This window comes from Schistocerca nitens, chromosome 8 (genome assembly GCF_023898315.1).
Source record: "Schistocerca nitens isolate TAMUIC-IGC-003100 chromosome 8, iqSchNite1.1, whole genome shotgun sequence".
Lineage (NCBI taxonomy): Eukaryota > Metazoa > Arthropoda > Insecta > Orthoptera > Acrididae > Schistocerca > Schistocerca nitens.
Window position 1 is genome coordinate 565,880,585 of NC_064621.1, and position 22,831 is coordinate 565,903,415.

Here is a 22,831-nt window from a genome sequence, read left to right on the forward strand (position 1 = left end):
CTGCTGTACTGACAGAGCAGTATGGGATGGCGCATTATCGTGATGCAGAATCCAGTTATCAGCAATGTTGGCACGGACACGAAGAACTCGATTTACGAAGTCTTTCTAAAATTTCTTTGTAGTAATATTGGTTAACTGTTTGTGCAGGAGGCACTCACTCTTTATGAAAAAATCCCTTGGAATCAAAGAAGCACACAAGCATGCATTTCACTTTTGACTTTGACATGCGAGCTTTTTTTGGTCTGGGTGATCCCTTTGAGCACCATTGCGAAGTTTGGCGTTTTTTGTCTGGATCGTAATGAACAAAACCAACTTTCATCACAAGTGATAACACGGCTCAACAATTCTGGATTGATTTCCATTTGCTCTAACAGATCGGCTGCCACATTTTTCCGTGTTTCTCGCTGTTGAGATGTGTGATTTTTGGGGACCTTTATTGCACAAATCTTTCTCATAACAAGATCTTATTATTAGACGAACCGTTTCTCGATTGATGTTCAGTTCTTCTGCAATTATTATCACGGATAATATTCGATCAGATCGTGCGAGTTCACGCACCCTGGCCAAGTTGACATCCGTCCGTGAGGTTGATGGTCGTCCACTGCGGTCTTCATCTTTAACATTCGTTCTGCCTTCACTAAACATTTTATGTCAACGAAAAACTTGAGCTCTTGACATAACCTCTTCTCCAAAAGCCTTCTGAAGCTTACCGTAACTTATCGTAGCGTTTTCATTCAATTTAACACAAAAAGAAATGACATACCGTTGCGCAATATTATTCAGTTCCATTTCAGTGACGAGAGATACAAACACGTGTTAACTTATTACAGCACAACTCACGAATGAGCAGTTGCATCGATGTGCCGCTTGGACCAAAAGAAGCTTATAGATCAAGGTCAAAGGTATTGTGCCTACGGAAGATAGCAGGGTTACCACATCTTGCAAAGAAAATCAGTCTCATTACTTTATTGTCACACCTCGTATATAGCAGGTAGCGATGCAGGTTAAATTAAACAGTCCTTAAAATTACTAGTATTCACAAGTGATCATATGAGCGCCTCCTGATGCAATAACACAAGCATACAAATGTGCCACATTGCCTCCCACACAAATCATGTCACAATTTATTCCTTTTACGAAACTGTCACATGCGCTCAAACACTCGTAAGCACGTTAATTTAACAAGTCTAATTCCAAATAACACAGACATCGTCTTAAAATATCAAGTATTGAAAATAAGAAAACAACACTCAACTCCACTCGGGTGTGAAGGAGCTGTGACTTGCAACATTAGAACGAGGGCGTTAATGCCTCCAACCCATACAGGCGATCGTCGATGTGCAGAAAACCTTCAGTTCGCAGAGTAAACCGAGAACATGCCGACCACGTTCCACCCGACGTCGGTCCTTGTTCGCGCCGCCCGCCGCTACCAATCCTCAAGCGAACCGACCAAGCTTGCCCCGACCGATGTAACCTTACCCCGCTTCTCGAGATCTGCACTGGACATCCGGAGTCCCCCAAAAGCCACAACTTGCCTGCCACGTGCTCCTCAGCCAAATGACTCTGCATGCCGCGCCAAACTAGCTATACGCACACACACACACACACACACACACACACACACACACCTCGGCCAAAGATGTTAGCCTGCGACAGACGATCAAGTCGATATCGGCAACATAAGCAGTTAGTGGCGCCAGTGGAATGCCATATCGCAAGATTAGAGCCACCACACTTCAACCACCAGAATGCTGACTGCAAGTATACAAATGTAAGGCACTGCGTTATACAGGTGCCCTATGTCGATTTGTGATATGGAGTTCCACCCGGTTGTCGATGACGCTAAAGTTATCGTCCAATGTCGTGCCATACTTGCTCAATTGGAGACAGACCTCATGACCGAGCAGGACAAGGCCACATTTCGACACTGTGCATGGCACGTTGGGCTACAACAGTGGTACGTGGGCGAGCGTTATACTGTTGGAAGACACCATTTGGATGCTGTTCATCAAAGACGAGCTAATTTGCAGTCAGGTTGCGTGGGATAACCAAGGAAGCTATCCTGCTGTCATGAGAAATCGCACCCAAGACCGTGACACCAGGTAGCAAAAACAGACACTTTGGTTGCTGGCCCTCAACTGGCCTACTTCTCACTATTACAGCCATCACGTGCATCGAGGCAGAACCAACTTTCATTTGAAAACACAACAGACCCCCAACCTGCAATCCAGTGAGCTTTCCCTTGAAGCCAGTAAACTCGCAAAAGGCGGTGGTTTGAGGTCAGTGGAATGAACGCTACAAGACCTTTGTCTCGGAGCTGTTCTTGTTATAACAGATTTGTAAGAATTCTGTGTGTGTCTGTGGTGCCAACTGATGCTCAAATTGCTGCTGCAGATGCAGTTCTATGCGCCAGAACCATCACCGAACACGATGGTATTCTCCCTCGGTAGTTCCACGTGGCCAACTGGAGTCCAATCTTCTTGCATCTTTACATTCCAGTGAGCACCGCTGCCACCAGTCATGTATGTGATTACATTCGTGCCAAGTCATTCTGCGATATCGCAACAGGAACATCCAGCTTCTCGTTTTCCTATTGCATGACCTCGTTCAAAGACACTATGGTGTTGATATTGGTACCATTGTCACGTTAAAGGTAGTCTTGACTAACATCAACTCGCCACGTCCAGTCTCAAAAGTAACTAATGCTCACGACCTTTATGGGCTGTTGAAAGGTCTCTGTTGGATTCCTTTCATGTTAATTTCTTAAATATGTTGTCATTTGCAGCATAAATTCCTCTTCTAAATTTACTGTGGTGTTTCTGACTATCTGGGAGGAGACTGAGCAGTGGAACGTGTTACTTTTACACATAAACAAGAACGATCTGTCACACTGCTACACTTTAAAACACAGTTTATATGTAATTCATGTCACACAGTCTCATACGGAACCTACATCCGCTTTCTTTTATATACTGTATTTGATAAGATACTGTCATCCCCCTTCTGTGTGAGAGGATGAATGAGCAAATGTATTTCTAGTTGCATGCTTGATGGTAGCAGACAAGCCTGTCTGCTAGAGAACAGTAGAACCAACGTCGGAACAGGTAGTATAAGTAGGCTGTTTAGGTTATTTTATTGGTAACGCCACCTCTGTATAAAAATCACTGGCTGTGCTGTGTGCAGTCTGTGGCTGCTTTGCATTGCTGTAATACTCGCCATTGTAGTGTGAGGCAGCTGGCTGTGAACAGCGCGTAGCGTTGGCAGTTGGAGGTGAGCCGCCAGCAGTGGTGGATGTGGGGAGAGAGATGGCGGAGTTTTGAAATTTATCATGAACTGCTATATATATTATGACTATTGAGGTAAATACATTGGTTGTTCTCTATCAAAATCTTTCATTTGCTAACTATGCCTATCAGTAGTTAGTGCCTTCAGTAGTTTGAATCTTTTATTTAGCTGGCAGTAGTGGCGCTCGCTTTATTGCAGTAGCTTGAGCAGCGAAGATTTTTGTGAGGTAAGTGATTTGTGAAAGGTATAGGTTAATGTTAGTCAGGGCCATTCTTTTGTAGGGATTTTTGAAAGTCAGATTGCGTTGCGCTAAAAAAATATTGTGTGTCAGTTAAAGCACAGTCTTGTATAATTGTTCTAAGGACATTTCAAACAAATTTTTTGTGAGTGGACAAGTTGTGGTTTATGGACTTGCTATATTATCCGCAAGACTCTTCAATGGTGATTGTGCACCTGCACAGTCACAACAGATGGCTGCTGGTCATCTCTACAAGGACTGCAGTGGGTCTGCACCTCTGGTGGCCCACCAGTACCGTAATCTCTACAAGGACTACAGTGGGTCTGCATCTTTGATGACCCACCAATACCATTATTTCTACAAGGACTGCAGTGGGTCAGCACCTCTGGTGGCCCACCAATACCGTAATCTCTACCAGGACTGCAGTGGGTCTGCTCTGTGATGACCTACCAAACGATATTCTTCAAAACTTCGATTGACTCCGCTGTGGGTTTACTCTGTTGTGGCCCATTACCTGTCAGCATGTCAAGAGTCAGCACTGTCTTTCCGTTGGAAGGACGACACTACTTCTTCAAGACTGCATGGAAATCCACTACTTCTGTGTGCAATTTCGTTTACTAATGAGACTTTGTGAAAAACAAACTGTAATTACTATTATGATGAATGATCAGGACTATCTTTATGGACTGTGAGAAAATTTTAGCTTTTGACCAACATTGTATCAATAAGTGTGTGCATTTGATTTCTTTGTTATTGTAATTACGATTATCAAAAATTTTAACAAATATGTATTGCCCAGTGCCCAAAACAATTTGTAAAATTTTTTGTGGGGAGCATGGGGGCTATGTAAGTAGGCTGTTTAGGTTTTTTTATTGGTAACGCCACCTCTGTATAAAAATCACTGGCTGTGCTGTGTGCAGTCTGTGGCTGCTTTGCATTGTTGTAATACTCGCCATTGTAGTGTTAGGCAGCTGGCTGTGAACAGCGCGTAGCGTTGCGCAGTTGGAGGTGAGCCGCCAGCAGTGGTGGATGTGGGGAGAGAGATGGCGGAGTTTTGAAATTTGTCATGAACTGCTATATATATTATGACTATTGAGGTAAATACATTGGTTGTTCTCTATCAAAATCTTTCATTTGCTAACTATGCCTATCAGTAGGTAGTGCCTTCCATAGTTTGAATCTTTTATTTAGCTGGCAGTAGTGGCGCTCGCTTTATTGTAGTAGCTCGAGTAACCAAGATTTTTGTGAGGTAAGTGATTTGTGAAAGGTATAGGTTAATGTTAGTCAGGGCCATTCTTTTGTAGGGATTTTTGAAAGTCAGGTTGCGTTGCGCTAAAAAAATATTGTGTGTCAGTTAAAGCACAGTCTTGTATAATTGTTGTAAGGGGACGTTTCAGTAGCTACGCTTTCTAAAAGCAGAGAGGTTTCTATTCTTAGTGTGGTGCTGTCCGTTCCTTGCCATGTTGGTATAGGAAGCTGCCTCTCTGGTCACTTCCGTTTGTATCTGTGAGGCACCCTCAGGAAGGGACCACGGCAGTCTGTCCGCGGCGAGCGTCTGAAGTGATAAGATCTCCGGCTAAGCGCGTGTCTGCTCAGTCTGTAGGACAATGGATTTCTTAAGTTCAGCCTAACTGAAAATTTCATCACCTTTATTTCAGGTTTAGATCTAAAATGTCTTATGTTATCTTAAATTGCAACGCAGTGAAATTCGAGTGTGAAGTTTAGAATATCTTCCAGTAGTTGCTTTGTCACTATTTTGTGAGTAAAGTGGAACCACGTGTTGAGGATTCGTAACTCTAACTGAGATCATCTATCTTAAATGTGAATGTGGGTGAGATTATAACGTCTCGTCTTAACAATATTTTCCAATATAGCAACCTTTCTTTATGTTCAACCAACGTGGGGTGTACTTGTAAGACCAGTACCACGTGCTTATACAATTGTTTGACCCATCAGGTTAATAGTAAGACGATAGTAACCAGTTTGAGGTTTTTCTTTTGTAAATTGCATTTCGATGTAATTTATTTTAATTATCAAAATTATTGTGGAGTTACACTCTTTGTGTAAACCAAGTTGACCACGTGTAGCTTGTGGTGTAATCATTAAAGCAGCCCTCAGCTATTCTTTTCGGGAAGATTTCACAGAGAGTTAGTATGAATTTAGTATAACAGTGTGTGGTAATTTCATGACGGACAGGATTGTGCTACGAACGTAACTTCTTTTGTTGAAAATTGAATCGGTTGGTTGTGGTTAATTTCCTCTTGCATATGTTTCAACGTTTTTCGTGCGTTATTTTATGAATGCAGTGTTGTATGCAGTCTCCCAATCTTGGATCCATATTTGATGCGATCCGTAAGATTACAAACTCACATTTTCACAATCCTAAATAAGGCACCAGTTTAGTTATGAATCAAGTTTAATATGCTGAAATTTCAGTGATCAATGTTAAAATAAATTTCCAAATATAAACTGATTTATTTCTATTTATTTAAATTCTCTTTTATATATATATATATATATATATATATATATATATATATATATATATATATATATATATATATATATATATATATCACCGGTTGTCTTATGACTATTAAAAGATTATAATTAATGTTAGTCTGGTGGGGAATTTGGTAAGCTAGACTGGATACCTGGTGAAACAGTAGCTCAGTAATGCAAGGTTAACTTCCCCAAACAGCTCACAGCTTTTAACCCACTATTATGGTCTTGAATATCAGCACCGCTTCCGAACAAATTAATGTAACAACATTACAGTGTACGTAAAACAAACTTGATTTGCATCCTCACTGTGGCGCTACTAGTGCCATTCTTATGCGACATGCGCGTAATATGAACAGGAATCATCTTTCAGATGTAGAAACACACCTAGAAACTTCCTTTTTTATCGAACAACTTCTTGGTGTTACGATTTTTTCCCGTCGGTGTATTTGTGGGCTGCTTGGAACTCACGAAATCGAAGAGCCAGATGGTAGCCATCATGAATGCAGGAGGCAAAAGTGCTATTTTGATGTGTTAGATATTACTGAAGTCAGGAGCTAATGTTCCTTTGTGACCAACCAAATTACTTTTCAAGTACCTCGTACCACAACTAGCATCTTCTCTCCCTGTTCCACACCCAAAAAGAGCGAGGGAAAAATGACTGCCTATATGCCTCTGTACGAGCCCTAATCTCTCTTATCTTATCTTTGTGGTCTTTCCGCGAAATGTAAGTTGGCGGCAGTAAAATTGTTCTGCAGTCAGCCTCAAATGCTGGTTCTCTAAATTTCCTCAGTAGCGATTCACGAAAAGAACGCCTCCTTTCCTCTAGAGACTCACACCCGAGTTCCTGAAGCATTTCCGTAACACTCGCGTGATGATCAAACCTACCAGTAACAAATCTAGCAGCCCGCCTCTGAATTACTTCTATGTCCTCCCTCAATCCGACCTGATAGGGATCCCAAACGCTCGAGCAGTACTCAAGAATAGGTCGTATTAGTGTTTTATAAGCGGTCTACTTTACAGATGAACCACATCTTCCCAAAATTCTACCAATGAACCGAAGACGACTAACCGCCTTCCCCACAACTGCCATTACATGCTTGTCACACTTCATATCGCTCTGCAATGCTACGCCCAAATATTTAATCGACGTGACTGTGTCAAGCGCTACACTACTAACTGAGTATTCAAACATTATGGGATTCTTTTTCCTATTCATCTGCATTAATTTACATTTATCTATATTTAGAGTGAGCTGCCATTCTTTACTCCAATCACGAATCCTGTCCAAGTCATCTTGTATGCTCCTACAGTCACTCAACGACGACACTTTCCCGTACACCACAGCATCATCAGCAAACAGCCGCACATTGCTATCCACCCTATCCAAAAGATCATTTATGTAGATAGAAAACAACAGCGGACCTACCACACTTCCCTGGGGCACTCCAGATGATACCCTAACCTCCGATGAACACTCACCATCGAGGACAACGTACTGGGTTCTATTACTTAAGAAGTCTTGGAGCCACTCACATACTTGGGAACCAATCCCATATACTCGTACCTTAGTTAGGAGTCTGCAGTGGGGCACCGAGTGAAACGCTTTCCGGAAGTCAAGGAATATGGCACCCGTCTGATACCCTTCATCCATGGTTCGCAAGATGATCATGTGAAAAAAGGTCTGCTAGGCCTTGCTTTAACTGTGGTTATTTCTCGGCGTTTCCGCTTCACAATCCAATCACCAACCGTCAGTCTGGGCGGCTTCAGAGGGGTAGAAATTTTCCTGATCGATCTTGTACTCAGGTGACATTAAATGAGCAGTCTGCTTTCAAAATCACTGAGTTCTCCTCACAGAGTCATCCGCTTTGGCTGCTCCTCGCCTGACATCACAAAACTCCCGGCCTCTTTTTATGCAGGCAAGTCTGCCCCTCGTGACATCTAGTGGTCAACATTCCGTTACACGGGGGCTGTGTACATTGCGTAATTCGGCTCGTGCACTTCCCATTGCTAAGAGCGCGGATTTTGACCATGGCCGCAAATGAGAACTGGCGCGGCGCCACAGATCTGACGGAATGTATGAACATTTCAGAAGGACTGTTTCTAAATTAATTATCTGATAGCTAATTCCTTGGCATCAGGGTGATTATAATTAAAGTTAAACTTTAAAAACGCTGTAGGAATAACACCCCTGGTCAGAATGACGCCAAATTGCAACGGAATACTGTTGGAGAAGGGCTAAAAGGTACTGCAGAAGAAAACAAATAGTGTTAAAATTGATCAGCAGATGATGCTGTATGTGTCATAATACGTAAATGGAAACACCTGTCATGCGCACGACCTACTGAAGTTGGTATAAACACGCCGGGTACACGGTATTTCCTCCTTTCGCGACTGCGACTCTCTCCATGACTGTCTCAATGCAGGATCGTGCTCTGCTTGTAAAGCTGTGTAACGAGAATGATAACGGTGCACACGTCGCTCTGCAGAGGTTCAAGACACTGTAGGGTTTGGAAAAAGGCGTCGGTCCGATGACTGCCGTGAGTCTGGAGAAAATTATTCGGGAATTCGAAAAGACGGGTTCTTTTGGTGTGCTATCTGGTAGATGGTTGGGTTATTTGGGGGAAGAGACCAAACAGCGAGGTCATCGGTCTGAATCTGGTAGAGGGAGGAAACGAATTGATTCGACGTCAGTGGAAGCAGTGGCCACAGCAATGCAGGAGGAGACGAGTGATGGTGTGAAAACGTGTACTGCACGGAGAATTGCCCGAACTTTGGACATACCCGTGAGCATGGTGCGTAAAATCCTACGAAACATACTTCTTTGCTATCCATTCAAAATTAACCATGTGCACGAGTTCCTTCCTGTTGCCCTGCCAGCAAGTCAGACCTTTCCTTTAAGAGTTTCTTGAACAATGTCTGGCCGTGAAAGATTTTGTGGTCAGAGGAAGCCCACTTCCATCTGACAGGATACGCCAATAAACAGAGTTGTCGAATATGGCCAACGGAAAATCCACGCGCAAATCAACCAGCACCACTTCATACTGAAAAGGTCACAGTGTGGTGCGGGTATACGACATCATTTATCACAGGGCCATATTTTTTGGGAGAGACAGGGGCTTACGATCTTGTTACCTGTACTGCCACTGGTAAACGCTACGAGTGTCTTTTGTGCAAAAAGGTCATTTCAGCTTTCCAACAACGTGGATGTGTGGGTGGGATCAGTTTTATGCAAGATGGCGCACGTCCGCACATTGCAAATCCAGTTTAGCTGCTGCTGGAGCGCCATTTCGGAAATGCTAGAATTATCAGCCACCATTTCCCTGCAGTCTGGCCGTCCCAATCACCTGGTGTTAACCCACCTGACTTCTGGTTGTGGGGCTATCTGAAAGATGTTGTGTTCAGTGTTCCGATTGCAAACTCAGCTGCACTGAAGGTACGCATTGCTCAACACATTCTGAACGTGACCCCGGAAACATATGGCTCTGTTGGGGAACACATTGTTTCCCGACTTCTACTTGTCGCAGAAAATTCGATTTGGTTTAATAATTCGATTTGGTTTTTATTGATGCTTTTTATGCGGTTTTTGGCCTCAGGACAATTAAAAACCGATTTTTTCGATCTGATTCGATATGACCTTGCCGTGGTGGATGGGTTTGCGTAACTAACAGTATCACATCTGTACAACCATGCACATTGAGTAGTACAGTTTGTTTAGAGTCAAACGTACACCTCAGGCTTTGTTGTATGATTCATTTGTCATTTTTAGTCGACAACTATTAAATTATGATGCTTACAGCGCCATCTTTTGCAACATTTTGTAACTATTTCGTTTTCTTCTGCCATACGTTTTCCCCCTTCTCCACTAATATTCCGTTGTAATTTGACGTCATTCTGACCAGTGCTGTTGTTTCTACTACTGTGTGAAAGTTTAATTATAATCACCCTGTATACGTACTCCCCGATAGCGATTATGAAAATTTGTGTCGGAATGCGATTCGAACCCGGTTGTGTCTCTACTGGGTAGTAGAACTACACCCAACAGAGCTGATGCCAAGGAATTTGCGGTCGCTGAGTTAAATCCTAAGTATTTCTGCGGTTGTGGATCGTCAACAGTGTTTGTCCTTTGACACTCATATTTCGTCCATCCTTAGCTTGCCGGGTCTTCCACGCGGACGATTTCGTTCAGGTCTTCTTCGTGTCAAAGCTCTGAATTTCCAGTGTTCTACAAATTTTTATAATGCACTTCTATATTCCGAAATTACTACCTCTGTAAGTTGAGTGCCTTCAAAAAGATTCCGTAACCCATTACAGAATGCAAATATGCAGAATATATTAGCATTTAGAGTTTTGTGCCTTAGTCAGTAAAAACGAAACCGTTATAGTATCACTTCGATGTTCGTCTGTCTGTCGGCTCTGTCTTGCAGTCCGACTGTCAAAAACACTTTTTCTCAGGAACGGATAGGCTTATAAAGTTGAAATTTCTTTCACATACTGACCTCTACGGCTCCTTGTCGGGATAAAAAGGTAAAGCTACAAAGACAATTCAATCAAAAGATACGGGCATTTATGTCACATATTTTCATATTCAGAAACTCACACGTGACAACTTGTAAGGTGCTTCCTCTTGACGTAGAATCATGAAATTTGGCAACAGGAGGTATCATAGTAAAATTAAAGGAAAAATATCCGACAATTGTTAATTTGTAATTTTATCATACGAAAAAAAAGTTTTCGTTATTCGTTTTCCGACTGTTAAGACCCCTTTCTCTCAGGAACAGGAAGACGCATCAAGCTGAAATCTGTGTCTACGATCCCTTGGCAGTGTAAAAAACTTAATCTTCTAAGTCAATCCAATCAAAAGATACGGTCACTCAAGTCACATATTTGTATACCCACAAACTCACTCATCAAAATCTATAAGGCGTTCACTTAGAATCATGAAATCTGCCAAGAAGCAAGGTTTCATAATACAAGCAAAGCAAAAAATCCAAGAGTTGTTAATTTTTAATTGACAGACAAAAATTTTTTTTGCCCTTCTAGAAATTCTTGGATTTTGTGGGACCGATATCTGGGCAATATCGTTATCGAAAACAGGCAAAATGCGTTGCGATTTTCAACTATCGGGATGGATGAACTATCCATGTACGTTTAAAACGTTTACTTGACACCCCAAACGGTTGTCAAGCCACAGTCACTAAAACAACGAAATTTTTAAAAAGTTACATAACTAGTTCGACGCACTGAGTCGTCATTTTCAAATGTAATTACAAACCTGGACAACTACATTGATAATTGCAACTGCAATTCTTTCAAATATTATGAAAATTACACTAAATACACTAAACTATTAGAAAATGCCGACTCAGTGCGTCGAAACTAGTTATGTCACCTTTTTTTAAAAATTTTAGTGATTGTGGCTTGGCGACCGTTTGAGATGTCAAATAAATATTTTAAATTTCACTCAGGCACACTCCTTGATGACAGTTATGTGGAAATACAATGTCTGTACACATAATTAAGTTTGTACGGAGCCCTAGGTGTGAGAGTTTGCTCTCACTTATAGGGATTTTTTCTTTCAGTTTTAGTGTTCCGCATTCCAATTGGCAAGAGCGGAGCTCTTATAGGATCACTTCGTTGTCCACCCTTTTGTTAAGATTTCTTTTTGTCAGGAACGGATACAAGTCTCAAATGAAACTTGTTTCAAACACTAAAGTCTATGTTATCTTGAAGGTGTAAAAGCTTTGAAATTCTAAGTCAGTGCAGTCATAAGATACGGCAATATATGTCACACATTTTGATACAAAGCCAGTCATCACAACCTGTAGACGGAATCTCTGTAAACATTATTAAGCTTATAGGAGTCTTCAGAGACAAAGTCCTATTCACGCTTGGCCAGTTTATTCATTTATTTTTGTAATTCGCCTGGAGCAGGTCATCAGGAGTAGTGAAAATGAAGTTGAACTATGGCGCTTCATTCAGTCTAGGATTTGGGTTTTCCAATTAAGATCGTCATCTGTTGACCCAAAATGTTACCACTTCACGTATTTCATTGGTTGATGAGATTATTTTTATGGCCTTATGAGCTCTATGAAAAGAACTTGTAATGGTTCTTTATTTACGTGATCATTACGGCACTCCAACCCCAGTTCTCGATACCAGTAACATGGTACTACTTTTCTGCGAAGTAACAGACACATTTTTGTGACAATACTAACATTTGATTTTATTAATGTATAGGTATTCCAATGTATCGATATATTACAGTGATATGGTTTTTGTGTGTATTCATTTCTGTGAGACTGTCATAATCTTTGACTTGCTTGTAACCGTTTTGGCCCGAATGAACACAGAGAAGTCTTTGTTTCACTTTGTACAAGTTGTTATTTCGCTTTGTAAAAGAACAGTCAAGTCTTGTGTTTGGTTAAGGTGGAAATTAAATATATGAAGATTGGTACAAAACTGTTTTCTGGATGATGTGACAAGAAGTATATGTGAATTAACAAGACGTTTAATAAAAATGTGGATCGTGAACACCAAGTCAAAAATTATTTCTACCATACCACTGTTCTGGTCTGGGATTGTTTGATCATTAAGAATGTCCTGAAAAACGCATTTGTCCGGTCTTCAAATATTGCTAAAATACAGATCTGGACCTTCTAGCAGTCAAAGTGGAATCACCCTACAATCAACAGGATGAGCCATAACAACTTCGACGAAATCTGCGTGGGAATCCATTCAAGATAAGTGACAAAATTAACGACATTTTTACAGTGACTTTATTATTTCCATTCCGACAATACCATCCACAGTCAATAACTTTGTTGTTGCCGGATAAAGCGAACAAATGCTGCGTGAGCAACATTATTAATCTGATTTCTAACCAACTTTGCAAGTGGTGGTATTGTTAGAAGCTGACTCTTAGGAACATCATTGTATTACACTAGAAGCAGGATGGAGTGCGCAAAACATCTTCGGTGCAATGAGGGGACAGCAACAAGTAAAAGTTTACTTTTCATACAAATGAAGCAATGTATGTTTTTGCACGACCGCCAGTTCTTGTTTTCCTACATCCCGTTGATGATACCTGATAAACTATTAGGAGTATCCCTTCGCCTGCTCTGTACTACGACGGAATGTTTACCTCCGATGAAGTTAATAATAACGTTGTTGTTGTTGTTGTGGTATTCAGTCCTGAGACTGGTTTGATGCAGCTCTCCATGCTACTCTATCCTGTGCAAGCTTCTTCATCTCCCAGTACGTACTGCAGCCTACATCCTTCTGAATCTGCTTAGTGTATTCATCTCTCGGTCTCCCTTTACGATTTTTACCCTCCACGCTGCCCTCGAGTACTAAATTGGTGATCCCTTGATGCCTCAGAACATGTCCTACCAACCGATCCCTTCTTCTAGTCAAGTTGTGCCACAAACTCCTCTTCTCCCCAACCCTATTCAGTACCTCCTCATTAGTTATCTGATCTACCCATCTAATCTTCAGCATTCTTCTGTAGCACCACATTTCAAAAGCTTCTATTCTCTTCTTGTCTAAACTATTTATCGTCCACGTTTCACTTCAAAAAATGGCTACACTCCATACAAATACTTTCAGAAACGACTTCCTGACACTTAAATCTATAGTCGATGTTAACAAATTTCTCTTCTTCAGAAACGCTTTCCTTGCGATTGCCAGTCTACATTTTATATCCTCTCTACTTTGACCACCATCAGTTATTTTGCTGCCGAAATAGCAAAACTGCTTCACAACTTTATCTCATTTCCTAATCTAATTCCCTCAGCATCCCCCGACTCCACTACATTCCATTATCCTCGTTATGCTTTTATTGATGTTCATCTTATATTATCCTCCTTTCAAGACATTGTCCATTCCGTTCAACTGCTCTTCCAAGTTCTTTGCTGTCTCTGTCAGAATTAAAATGTCATCGGCGAACCTTCAAGTTTATATTTCTTCTCCATGGATTTTAATTCCTACTCCGAATTTTTCTTTTGTTTCCTTTACTACTTGCCCAATATACAGATTGAACAACATCGGGGAGAGGCTACAACCCTGTCTCACTCCCTTCCCAACCACTGCTTCCCTTTCATGTCCCTCGACTCTTATAACTGCCATCTGGTTTCTGTACAAATTGTAAATAGCCTTTCGCTCCCTGTATTTTACCCTTGCCACCTTAAGAATTTTGAAAGAGAGTATTCCAGTCAACATTGTCAAAAGCTTTCTCTAAGTCTACAAATGCTAGAAATGTAGGTTTGCCTTTTCTTAATCTAGCTTCTAAAATAAGTCGTAGGGTCAATATTGCCTCAAGTGTTCTAATATTTCTGCGGAATCCAAACTGATCTTCCCCGAGGTCGGCTTCTACCAGTTATTATTAACGTCATCGGAAGTAAACATTCCGTCGTAGTACAGAGCAGGCGATGAGATACTCCAACTTCTACCAGTTTTTCCATTCGTCTGTAAATAATTCGTGTTAGTATATACACTCCTGGAAATTGAAATAAGAACACCGTGAATTCATTGTCCCAGGAAGGGGAAACTTTATTGACACATTCCTGGGGTCAGATACATCACATGATCACACTGACAGAACCACAGGCACATAGACACAGGCAACAGAGCATGCACAATGTCGGCACTAGTACAGTGTATATCCACCTTTCGCAGCAATGCAGGCTGCTATTCTCCCATGGAGACGATCGTAGAGATGCTGGATGTAGTCCTGTGGAACGGCTTGCCATGCCATTTCCACCTGGCGCCTCAGTTGGACCAGCGTTCGTGCCGGACGTGCAGACCGCGTGAGACGACGCTTCATCCAGTCCCAAACATGCTCAATGGGGGACAGATCCGGAGATCTTGCTGGCCAGGGTAGTTGACTTACACCTTCTAGAGCACGTTGGGTGGCACGGGATACATGCGGACGTGCATTGTCCTGTTGGAACAGCAAGTTCCCTTGCCGGTCTAGGAATGGTAGAACGATGGGTTCGATGACGGTTTGGATGTACCGTGCACTATTCAGTGTCCCCTCGACGATCACCAGTGGTGTACGGCCAGTGTAGGAGATCGCTCCCCACACCATGATGCCGGGTGTTGGCCCTGTGTGCCTCGGTCGTATGCAGTCCTGATTGTGGCGCTCACCTGCACGGCGCCAAACACGCATACGACCATCATTGGCACCAAGGCAGAAGCGACTCTCATCGCTGAAGACGACACGTCTCCATTCGTCCCTCCATTCACGCCTGTCGCGACACCACTAGAGGCGGGCTGCACGATGTTGGGGCGTGAGCGGAAGATGGCCTAACGGTGTGCGGGACCGTAGCCCAGCTTCATGGAGACGGTTGCGAATGGTCCTCGCCGATACCCCAGGAGCAACAGTGTCCCTAATTTGCTGGGAAGTGGCGGTGCGGTCCCCTACGGCACTGCGTAGGATCCTACGGTCTTGGCGTGCATCCGTGCGTCGCTGCGGTCCGGTCCCAGGTCGACGGGCACGTGCACCTTCCGCCGACCACTGGCGACAACATCGATGAACTGTGGAGACCTCACGCCCCACGTGTTGAGCAATTCGGCGGTACGTCCACCCGGCCTCCCGCATGCCCACTATACGCCCTCGCTCAAAGTCCGTCACCTGCACATACGGTTCACGTCCACGCTGTCGCGGCATGCTACCAGTGTTAAAGACTGCGATGGAGCTCCGTATGCCACGGCAAACTGGCTGACACTGACGGCGGCGGTGCACAAATGCTGCGCAGCTAGCGCCATTCGACGGCCAACACCGCGGTTCCTGGTGTGTCCGTTGTGCCGTGCGTGTGGTCATTGCTTGTACAGCCCTCTCGCAGTGTCCGGAGCAAGTATGGTGGGTCTGACACACCGGTGTCAATGTGTTCTTTTTTCCATTTCCAGGAGTGTATATAATAAGAATGCATATTAGAGCGAGGTTCCGTCTCTCGAGACACGTTAAGGTAACTGTGATCAGTTCGTCATCTGAGGTCACCAAGGAAGTCGTTCGTGAAGAGCAGCGTCACGCAGAGACCATCTCTGGTCTCGTTAAACCGCCACTTGACGGACGGCGCCTCCTCTGGGAACTGTGAGCGCCTTTCACGCCGCCCGGCCGTGGACAGCGTGGAATAACCGCGGCTACGGCTTAGGGCGGTATCTCGCGGCGGCCATCGGGCGGGCGGGAGGCCGAGGCGGATCCGCTAACGAAGCGCGGCGCGCGCGCCTGGAGACGCCTTCGGGCGCTCAGGACGCTGTATGGAGCGGTAATTGCCGCCGTCCTGGGCTGGTGGCCTGGGGACCGGCGCGCAACAGCCGGGCGGCGGTGATCTCTCGGTGCAGCGCATCCGGGAGGATTTCTGCACGCGCTGTGTACTGTTGTACAGCAAAGTCCCTGCGGCCGTTACTAATCCTCAAGGTGCGTGGAGTAGACGACATAACAGCAGAATTATGGAGATCCTCGGGAGAACACACCGTGACAAAAATATTCCACCTTATATTCAAGATATACGAGACGACCTCAGGGAAGATCAGTTTGGATCCCGTAGAAATGTTGTAACACGCGAGGCAATACTGATCCTACGACTTATCTTAGAAGAAAGATTAAGGAAAGGCAAACCTACGTTTCTAGCATTTATAGACTTAGAGAAAGCTTTTGACAACGTTGACTGGAATACTCTCTTTCAAATTCTGAAGGTGGCAGGGGTAAAATACAGGGAGCGAAAGGCTATTTACGATCTGTACAGAAACCAGATGGTAGTTGTAAGAGTCGAGGGACATGGAAGGGAAGCAGTGGTTGGGAAGGGAGGGAGACAGGGTTGTAGCTTCTCCCCGATGTTATTCAATCTGTATAGTGAGCAGGTAGTAAAGGAAAGAAAAGAAAAATTCGGAGTAGGTATCTAAATCCATGGAGAAGAAATAAAAGCTTTCAGGTTCGCCGATGACATAGCAGTTCTGTCAGAGACAGCAAAGGTCTTGGAAGAGCAGTTGAACGGAATGGAGAGTGTCTTCAAATGAGGATATAAGATGAACATCAACAAAAGCAAAACGAGGATAATGGAATGTAGTCGAATTAAATCGGGTGATGCTGAGGGAATTAGATTAGGAAATGAGGCACTTGAAGTAGTAAAGGAGTTTTGCTATTTGGGGAGCAAAATAACTGATGATGGTCGAAGTAGAGAGGATATAAAATGTAGACTGGCAATGGCAAGGAAAGCGTTTCTGAAAAAGACAAATTTGTTAACATCGAGTATAGATTTAAGTGTCAGGAAGTCGTTTCTGAAAGTATCTGTATGGAGTGTACCCATGTATGGAACTGAAACGTGGACGATAAATAGTTTGGACAAGAAGAAGCTTTCGAAATGTGGTGTAAGAAGTGTGCTGAAGATTAGATGGGTAGATCACATCACTAATGATGAGTTATTGAATAGAATTGGGGAGGAGTTTGTAGCACAACTTGACTAGAAAAAGCGATCGGTTGGTAGGACATGTTCTGAGGCATCAAGGAATCAGTAATTTAGTATTAGAGGGCAGCGTCGAGGGTAAAAATCGTAGAGGTAGACCAGGAGATGAATACACTAAGCAGATTCGGAAGGATGTAAGTTGCAGTAGGTATTGGAAGATGAAGAAGCTTGCACAGGATAGAGTAGCATGGAGAACTGCATCAAACCAATCTCGGGACTGAAGACCACAACAACAACATGAGACGACAGAAATAACACCAGACATTCAGAAGAATTTAATTGTTCCAAATACAAAGGAGGCAATTGATGACAGTTGTGAGTATTACAGAACCGTGGCTGCAAATAATAAGTCATGGCTTCAAAGTGTTTACTTGCACAAGATGGTAATGACTCTACAACTCCTAACGAACCACGTTTTATAGTAACTTGATGATGTTAGGAAACTTAAAATATCAGTTTAATTTTTTTGAATGGTTGTGTCAGTTTTATGATATGAAGTATCTGATTTATGATCTTTTTTCATATTTACGCAACGCAGAAGTACTCTGGAAAAGTTGGATATTATTCTAAGTTGGTCCATCACGTAACGATAATTTTAAATGTTTCTGTGTTAGCCTACGAAAAAAGTTTCCAAACTAATTTCACGATAGAGTACAAAATACAATCTAGTTTTTATTTCTGCGTCATGAAACTAATGCAATATCAATCTTGCCCGCCCGGTTGGCCGTGCGGTCTAACGCACGGCTTTCCGGGCGGGAAGGAGCGCCTGGTCCCTGGCACGAATCCACCGGGCGGATTTGTGTCGAGATCCAGTGAAATGGCCGGTCTGTGGATGGTTTTTAGGCGGTTTTCCATCTGCCTCGGCGAATGCGGGCTGGTTCCCCTTATTCCGAATCAGTTACACTATGTCGGCGGTTGCTGTGCAAACAAGTTCTCCACGTACGCGTACACCACCATTACTCTCCCACGCAAACATAGGGGTTACAGTCGTCTGGTGTGAGACGTTCCCTTGGGGGTCCATCGGGGGCCGCGCAACACAATAACCCTGGGTTGATGTGGGGTGGTGGAGGGGTGAAGTGGACTGCGGTAGTCGTCGTGGGGTTGTGGACCAACGCGGCTGCGGCGGTGACGAAACCTCTCCGTCGTTTCTAGGTCCTCGGTTAACATACAATACAATACAATACAATATCGTTCTTGACATATACCGCTTATATACAGGGTGTTACAATAAGGTACGGCCAAACTTTCAGGAAACATTCCTCATACACAAAGAAAGAAAATATGTTATGTGGACATGTGTCCGGAAACGCTTACTTTCCATGTTAGAGCTCACTTTATTACTTCTCTTCAAATCACATTAATCATGGAATGGAAACACACAGCAACAGAACGTACCAACGTGACGTCAAAAACATTGTTACAGGAAATGTTCAAAATGTCCTCCGTTAGCGTGGATACATGCATCCACCCTCCGTCGCATCGAATCCCTGATGCGCAGATGCAGTCCTGGAGAATGGCGTATTGTATCACAGCCGTCCACAATACGAGCACGAAGAGTCTCTACATTTGGTACCGGAGTTGCGTAGACAAGAGCTTTCAAATGCCCCCGTATATGAAAGTCAAGAGGGTTGAGGTCAGGAGAGCGTGGAGGCCATGGAATTGGTCCGCCTCTACCAACCCATCGGTCACCGAATCTGTTGTTGAGAAGCGTACGAACACTTCGACTGAAATGTGCAGGAGCTCCATCGTGCATGAACCACATGTTGTGTCGTACTTGAAAAGGCACATGTTCTAGCAGCACAGGTAGAGTATCCCGTATGAAATCATGATAACGTGCTCCATTGAGCGTAGGTGGACGAACAAACTAAAATGAGCTCTAACATGGAAATTAAGCGTTTCCGGACACATATCCACATAACATCTTTTCTTTATTTGTGTGTGAGGAATATTTCCTGAAAGTTTGGCCGTACCTTTTTGTAACACCCTATATATATATATATATATATATATATATATATATATATATATATATATATATATATATATATATATATATATATATATATATATATATATAGGGTGTTACAAAAAGGTACGGCCAAACTTTCAGGAAATATTCCTCACACACAAATAAAGAAAAGATGTTATGTGGATATGTGTCCGGAAACGCTTAATTTCCATGTTAGAGCTCATTTTAGTTTGTTCGTCCACCTACGCTCAATGGAGCACGTTATCATGATTTCATACGGGATACTCTACCTGTGCTGCTAGAACATGTGCCTTTTCAAGTACGACACAACATGTGGTTCATGCACGATGGAGCTCCTGCACATTTCAGTCGAAGTGTTCGTACGCTTCTCAACAACAGATTCGGTGACCGATGGGTTGGTAGAGGCGGACCAATTCCATGGCCTCCACGCTCTCCTGACCTCAACCCTCTTGACTTTCATATACGGGGGCATTTGAAAGCTCTTGTCTACGCAACTCCGGTACCAAATGTAGAGACTCTTCGTGCTCGTATTGTGGACGGCTGTGATACAATACGCCATTCTCCAGGACTGCATCTGCGCATCAGGGATTCGATGCGACGGAGGGTGGATGCATGTATCCACGCTAACGGAGGACATTTTGAACATTTCCTGTAACAATGTTTTTGACGTCACGTTGGTACGTTCTGTTGCTGTGTGTTTCCATTCCATATATATATATATATATAAGAATAAAAGTAGATTTACATAAATTAAAAACTTTTCTAAAACATACCAGTCATCATATATATATATATATATATATATATATATATATATATATATATATATATATATATGATGACTGGTATGTTTTAGAAAAGTTTTTAATTTATATATATATATATATATATATATATATATATATATATATGATGACTGGTATGTTTTAGAAAAGTTTTTAATTTATGTAAATCTACCTTTATTCTTAAATGCGGAAATGACGTTGTAGTTAATTTCCACATATTTCTAGAAGAAACTGCAGTTTAAATACACGGTGAAATTCGTGTCAATTCGTCTCTTGTATTCAATTACGGCACAGTAGTACGTCTGTGAAATCTGTGATGACTGAACAAAAGAGTTTGTTAATACCAAGAATACGGCATTAATCTTCAGTTTTATCAGAGGAAACACACTAGACCATACTTCATCTCATCAAAGCCAGGCAACGGAAGCGCCGAAGCTAAATTCAAGTTAAATAATAGCGACATAAGTCTTTTCTTAGATCAACGCTGTTTTTTCCCCACGTTGTTCAAGAGTTTAATAATAGAGATTCATTGTGAAGGTGGTTCGATGAGCCCTCTGCCAGGTACTTAAGTGTGGTATGCAGGGCATCCATGTAGATGTAGATGATTGCAACTTTTATTGCAAAATTAGTGTGTAGCACTGGAACATAATAAAATTAAAACAACAATATTTATTGGGGACTTTGAAGCTTATTCTAGAAGATAGATTAAATAAAGGCAAATCTTCGTATGTAGCTTTAGCAGATTTAGTCAAATCTTTCGACAAAGTTGACTGCGACGCACTCTTCAAAAATGTGAAGCCAGCAGGGGTACAATACAGTGAACTAAACCTTGTCTGCATTTCGTACAGAAACCACACAGCAGTCATAACACATGAAATGAAATGAGTAGTTGAGAAACGAATGAGACAGAGTTTCCCAGTCTGCACATTGACTAAGAAGTTAGGAAAACCAACGAGAAATCTGTAAACCGGATTAAAGTTCAAGAAGGACAAATAAAAATGTTGATAGTTTCCAATGGCTTTGTAATTTTACTAGCAACAAAAAAGGACTTCGAAGAGCAGGAGATAAGGGAAGATTCCAGTTAGATTACATCGTGGTCAGGCAGAGATTTCGAAATAAGATATTGGATTGTAAGTCTTATCCAGGAGCAGATATAGACTCCGATCACAAATTAGCATTTATGAAGAGTAGGCAGAAGTTTAAAGAGACACGGAGAATCAATGCCTAAGGAAGTGGGATACGAAAGTTCCAAGGAATGAAGAGACAAACTTGAAGTTCTATGAGACTGTAGATACTATGATGGACATCTCCAAAAAAGGCAGTCACAGAAGCTGGTAAGAAAACTGCAGGTACAAGGAAGGTAACTGCGAAGAAACCATGGCTAACAGAACAAATACTTCAGTTGATCGACGAAAGAAGGAAGTGCAAGAATGTGCAGACAAGTCCAATCATACATATATAGACGTCACTTGAGAATGAAATAAACAGAAAGCGCAGAGAAGCTGAGGAGACATTGGTGCTTGAAAAATGTGAAGGTATCGGAAAATAAATTATTGTCCGAAGGACTGCGTCAGCGTATAGAAAAGCCGAAGCTGAAACAACCTTGGGTAAAATTAAGAGCAATCGCGATAACATTAAGAATGCCATGGGATTTATATTGTTAAATGCATAGGAGTGAGCGAATAGATGAAAAGGGTGCACTGAAAGCCTCTATGAAGAAGAAACAGGACTCGAGGGGAACAGATAGGAAATTCAGTATTAGAACAAGAATTTAAAGGAGCTTTGGACGACTTATGATCGAATAAGGCAGAAGGGATAGATAACATTCCATCGGAATTTCTAAACTCATTGTAAGTGGCAATAAAAGACTATTCACATTGGTGTGCAGAATGTATGAGACCGACGACATATCAGACTTTCGGAAGAACATTATCCACACAATTCCGAGGATAGCAACAGCCAACAAGTGCGATAATTATCGCACTGTCAGCTTAACAACTCAAGCTGAAATGAATAACGTTCAGGATAATGGAAAAGAAAATCGTGGATCCGTTAGATGTCGATCAGTTTGGCTCTAGGAAAGGTAAAGGCGCAAGAAAGGCAGTTCTGACGTTGCAGTTGCTAACGGAAGAAAGACTGAAGAAAAATCAAGACCCATTCATTGGAGTTGGTGTCCTGGAGAAAGCGTTCGACAATGTCAAATGGCGCAAGATGTTCTATATTTTGAGAAGAATAGGTGTAAGCTATAGGGAAAGACGGATATTACAAGAACCGAGTGGGAATAATAAGAGTGGGGGACCAAGAAGGAAGTGCTTGAATTAAATATGTGTAAGACAGGGACATTGTCTTTCACCCGTACCGTTAGTCTATGAAACGATGAAGCAATGAGGGAAATAAAAGGAAGGTTCAAGAGTGGAATTAAAATTCGGATTCGCAGATGACATTGCTATACTTAGTGAAGGTGAAGAAGACTTACAGGACTTTTTGAATGGAACGAGCAATCTAATGCGTACAGAATGTGGATTGAGAGTAAACCGAAGAAAGACCAAAGGAATGAAAAGTAGCA